A 5,820-nucleotide genomic window follows, 5' to 3' on the forward strand; every position below is an offset into this window, starting at 1 on the left:
AGTGTAAAATAGAAATACTATTTAAACCAGCAATTTCTCTACTAGGTGCATATTCTGAAGAAATAAGAGTTGCAACACAAACATACATACCGGTCATCCACATTCATTGTAACTTTGTTCACAAAAGCAAAGATACAGAAACAATCCAAGTGTTCATCAACAGACAAATGGCTAAAGCAACTATATATACAATGAGGTATTGTGCAACATAAAAAAAAAGTTATTATAAAATACTGGATAACATGGATTAATTGAAACATTCCAAGAGAAAGAAATCAGTCACAAAGCACAAAATTGGCATTTCTTCTTTAAAAAGCTAAAGAAAACTTTAGAAACAAAATCATTGTTAGATGACTACCAGAGATGAAATAGTAAGATAAAGTAGTAAGAAGTCATAGGTAATAGAAACATGGGTGAAGAGAAATGCAATGTATGATAAATGAATGATCAGATGTTGTGGGGTTTGTAATTAATGGTGTAAAATAACATATATGAATAATTGAATGATAAAACTATTATTTGTAAATATTCACTCAAAACACAGTAAAATTATTAGGTTTTTGAAGAGAAAATTTTAATAATGGTTATTTTAGTGTCATGAATTGGTATTAACATTGAGTAGTAGGATAACAATTGTAGAGTTTGATTCATGTCACTACAAGCAAATTGTGCCCTCTTTCAAGGCTCTGACTGCCACAGAAAAATATATATTTCGTACTTATGTATACCCTTGTTATTGTTCTGAGATGCTGTCGAGTCTAATGCAACACTATGAAAACTAGATCTGAACTCTGTCCTATCTTCTGACATTCTCACAATTTCTGACACATGTGAACCCATTACAGCAGTCTCTGTGTCAACCCATCTTATTGAGGCTCTTCTTATCTTTTGCCAGGCCTCCGCCTTTCCATGAATGACGCCCCCCTCCAAAGAGTAGCTTCTCCTAGCAACATACCAAAAGTATGTGAGATAAAGCTTTACCATTTTTGTTTCCAGGAAATTTTGGCTACACTTTCTCAAAGTCATATTTATTTGTTCTTTTTGCAGCCCCTAAGGTAACTAGTACTCTTCTCCAACACCACAGTTCAGAGGCATCAATTCTTCTGTTGTCCTAAAGCAATGTTCAGCTCTTAGATGCACAGCAAGTGATTGAAAAGACCATGACCTGAATCAGGTTCACCTTAGTTCTCAACTGATATCGTTGTTCATGTGTAATTTGGAGAGATCACTGACAGTAGACTTTTCCAGTGTAATATTTCTCTGGATTTCCTGGATGCTGGTACTAAGGGTGTTGATCATGGATCCAAGTAAGATGAGGGGTATTTTTGCCAGTTCAATCTTTTCTACATCTATCATAATGTTGTTGTTGTTGTTGTTGTTATGTGCCATCGAGTTGCTTGTGATTCCTAGCAACCCTATGTACAACAGCCCTAAACTTTGATCTGTCCTGTGCCAATCACACCATCTCCGATACACCCATCCCAATTACCCCAGTTACTGAATCAATCCACTTCATAGAGGGCCTTCCCCTCCTGTGCTGTCCCTCCACCCTATCAAGCATAGTGACCCTCTCCAAGCACCAGTCCCTCCTTACAACATGTCCAAGGTGTGTCAAAGCCTCAGAATCCTTGCCTCCAAGGAGCTGCCCAGTTTAATCCTTTCCAGGATAATCTATTTCTTTTTCTAGCAGTCCATGGTACCCTCAATACTTTTTTCCAGCACCACAGCTCAAAGGTATCACTTCTCCTTCTATCCTCCTTAGTCATTGTCCAAATCTCTGATGCATAACAAGTGATAGCAAAGACCATGGCCTGTATCAGACACACCTTAGTCTCCAGAGAGACACCATTGCCTTTCAGTACTTTAGAGAGGTCCCTAACAGCAGACTTTCCCATCACAATATGTCTTTTAATTTCTTCGCTGCTGGTGCTAAGAGTGTTTACTGTGAAGCCAAGCAAACTAAAGCTGTGAACAATCTCAACCTCTTCACCATCTATCCTGATGCTGCCAATTGGCCCAGTGGTGAGAATCTTTGTCTTCTTGACATTGAGACTCAATCCGTATTGGAGGCTGCAGTCCTTGACCCTCTGCAGCAAGCATTTCAGGTCCTCCTCGGTTTCAGCAAGCAGGGTTGTGTCATCTGCATATCGCAGATTGTTGATAGATCTTCCACCAATCTTGACCCCACATTTCTCCTCATAGAGCCCAGCCTCCTGGATAATCTGTTCTGCATACAACTTGAAAAGGTATGGAGACAGAACACATCCCTGGCCTATGCCCTTCTCCATTTTGAACCATGCAGTGTTTCCTTGTTCTGTTCTGACAACTGCCTCTTGGTCCAAGTATATGTTTCTCATTAGCACGATCAAGTGTTCTAGGATTCCCATTCTTCTCAGAGTCATCCATCATAATATTACCTATAAATTAGTGGTGAGAATTTTTGTTTTATTAACTTTGTAATATTTGTTATAAAAAGACTGTATTCTTTGATCTTGGGCAGCAAGTACTTTTGAGTAATTTTGTACCATGTTCTAGTAATTTTGAACCAAGTAGTGTTCTGTCATTCTGTTCACATAACACCCTCTTGATCTAGGTATAGGTTTTTCATAAGTACAATTAAGTGTTCTGGGATTCCCATCCTTCTTAATATCAGTCATAATTTCTTTTTTAGTCCACACAATCAAATTCCTTTGCATGGTCAATAAAGCATAAATAGATATTTTCTGATATACTATACTTTCAGCCAGGATCAATCTAACATTAGATATTATATCCCTGGTCTCATCTAAAGCCATTTTTAACTTCTGGCAGTTCACTGTCTATATACTGTCCCAGCTGTTTTTGAAAGATCTTCAGCAGTGTTTTGTTTCCATGTGATATTAATGATACTGTTTGATAATTTTCACATTCTGTTCGATCACCTTTTCTGGGAATAGGAACAAGTATGGATCTCTTTCAGTCAGTTAGCCAAGCAGATGTCTTCCATATTTCTTAGTATACACTAATGAGCACATCTAGGGCTTCATCTTCTAGTTGAAGCATGCCAGTTGTAATCCTATCACTTCACGGGATGTTATTTTTTGCCAAGTCATTCAGGAAAGCTTCAATCACTACAGTAAATTTTAACTTATGGCAAACCCTAGCTATTTTTTGAGTCAGTTGCTTGATTTAAATTGCCAAATTTTCAGTCAGAAGCCCAAAACATAGCACACTACACCATCTGTGATCTCCAGCTTAATAATGTATACCTTGAACATTGTATTTTCAAAAAGCTTGATATAAATTGGATCAAATCGAAAACAGCAATTTTCAGGTTAAATAAGATGCTTGCAGAAGCAGTGAGTTAATATACATGTTTTTCTTGAATACTGTCTAGTCAAAACCAACTCATTGCTGACTCTCTAGCAGGTTTTCAGAGGCAGTAAACATCACAGGAGGAGACTGTGCATATTTCTTTCATGTATCAGTTGGTGGATTCGAACCAAGTACTTTTGGGTTGGCAGTGCAATTCTTTACCACTAAGTCATTGTGTTGTTGTTATTGTTTTGAGGTGCCATCTAGTTGATTATAACCCATAGCAACCTGATGCATAGTTCACCTGAACCTTGCCCTATCTTGTGCCATCCTCTTCATTTCCAGCTCACTCATGCCAATTGCTGGATTGTCACAATGCCAGTCTATCTTGTTGGCTGTCTTCCTCTCCTTCATTGACCCTCCATCTTTCCAAGCAGGGTGTCCCTTACCAAGGAACGACCTTACCTAGCTACATGTCCGAAGTATGAAAGATGCAGCTTCGCCATCCTTATCTCCGTGGAGCACTCTGGTTGCATCTTCTCAAAGGCATAGATATCTATTTATCCTTTTGGAATCCTATGAGATATTCAGTATTCTTCCCCAGCACCACAATTCAAAGGCATCAATTCTTCTTCTGTCATACTTATTCATTGTCTATTTCTCTTTTATGTTAATGCTATGAATAATTCAAGAGATTATAAGAATGGCTGTAAAGTTGAGGAATATACTCAATGTTATGGGATTGTGTAGGAAGAAATAATGAATTCATATATGTTCTATTGTTTATAGTTTAAAAGTGAGTTAATTAGAGAAAGATAATACTTCTAGTGGTGATAGTTACAAGAAAATCAGATACAAGCTCCTTATTTGAATGAGGTTCTAATAATTTTTTAAATAAAATACAAGTTAATTTGTGAAGACAAGTTAAAAGATTGACTATTAAATTTGTTTTTCTCATCCTAAAGTCGTAATTAAAGCTTGATATTTTTCAGTAGCAAAAAAAATAAAAATGAACTTCTTCTCATTTTATTAATTTTGTTTGATTTTATTGAATTTTAGCTGAAATTCCTAACCACAGTGTATGGTTACCAATAGTTATTTTACTTCTTATACAGTCATGGACAGTTTAAAATTAGTTTTACAGATTAATATGAAGCTAGATATTTCAGTTGGACATGGATGTTAAAAGGTGGACTTGGGAGGAAGTTATGTGGTATAGGTGTTTACTATTAAGTGATCTTTTCTCTCTATGTTAATAGCTATTCTTTCTTTTACTTTTTAATGCTATCTATAGAAAATTAATCAAAGTAATACCTTAATGATGCTCAGTAAACCGAAAATATTAATACAAAAACCTATATAATGGTTTTAGCTCTGGTAGGACAGACCAAAGGAAGTTGTGTTGCTAAACCAAATTTAGCATCTCTCTGCTGGTTCAAATTCCAGAGTAGCTCTATGAGACAAAGATGGGCAATCACTTTCTCTGTAATTTACTGTCCTACTGAAGGTTTAACTATGAGTTGGTTCTGACTCTGCAACATTCAGTTAACTTGTTATGTAGCTGATTTAGTACTTAAACACTCAGTTTCCTCCTCTGTACAATGACTATGACAATAATAGTATAAAAACAAAAATGCATTTATAATATTACTAGTAGACTTACAACACCTTAAGACTCAGTGAACTTATTTCTTCTCCTTCTTCTTCACTAATGTCAGTACAACTATTACTGATATATTAGGCTCTATTGGTATAGTGATAAGGAGTTGTGCTGTCAACCCAGAGGTATATGATTCGAATTCATCAGCTGTTCAGTGGAAGTAAGATGGACAATCTCCTCCTGTGAAATTTACTGTCTCTGAAAACCCACTGAAGTGTCAGCTTTGAGTCAGTGGTACATAACAACATAAATCAATGGTACATAACAACAACAATAACTGAACCATCAAACAGCATCATGGAAGAAAAGTCTGATAATCTGATTTTATAAAGATTATAACTAAGAAAATATGCAAAGTTCAGTTCGACTTTATAGAAATGATTCAAAGTCTGTTCAACACCAATCAATTTTCTTTTGGCTGCAAAGACAAAAACAAACAACACAATAATGAAGTTTTATTTTGATTATAATAATAAAAAACACCTCAGATTTGCAAAATAATAAAGTATGATTTGAGGTATTGCAGCCTCTTAGTCATGCTCCTACACTTGAACATATCTTGCCATTTCCTTTCGGTATAACCTTCAGAAAATTACTGAAAATCTATCTGACTCATCTTTTTATTTTGTAAAGTTGAACTACTAATAGTTTCTACCTCAGTCAGTTACTGGATGTTTTTTCAAAAATCATGGAAATAAACACTCATAGCAGCTGTCATATGGAATTAAAATGATAAAATAATTTTATTTCCTTGTAATTATTATTAATGATTAAAATTTTGGATGAATTAGGACTATTAAATTTCAAGACTATTTTGGCAACCCTCTAAAATATTCTCATGATTTATTTGCTCTGTTTATCATTAA

This window comes from Elephantulus edwardii, unplaced genomic scaffold (genome assembly GCF_000299155.1).
Source record: "Elephantulus edwardii isolate Elephantulus edwardi_28Jun2011 unplaced genomic scaffold, EleEdw1.0 scaffold00382, whole genome shotgun sequence".
NCBI lineage: Eukaryota > Metazoa > Chordata > Mammalia > Macroscelidea > Macroscelididae > Elephantulus > Elephantulus edwardii.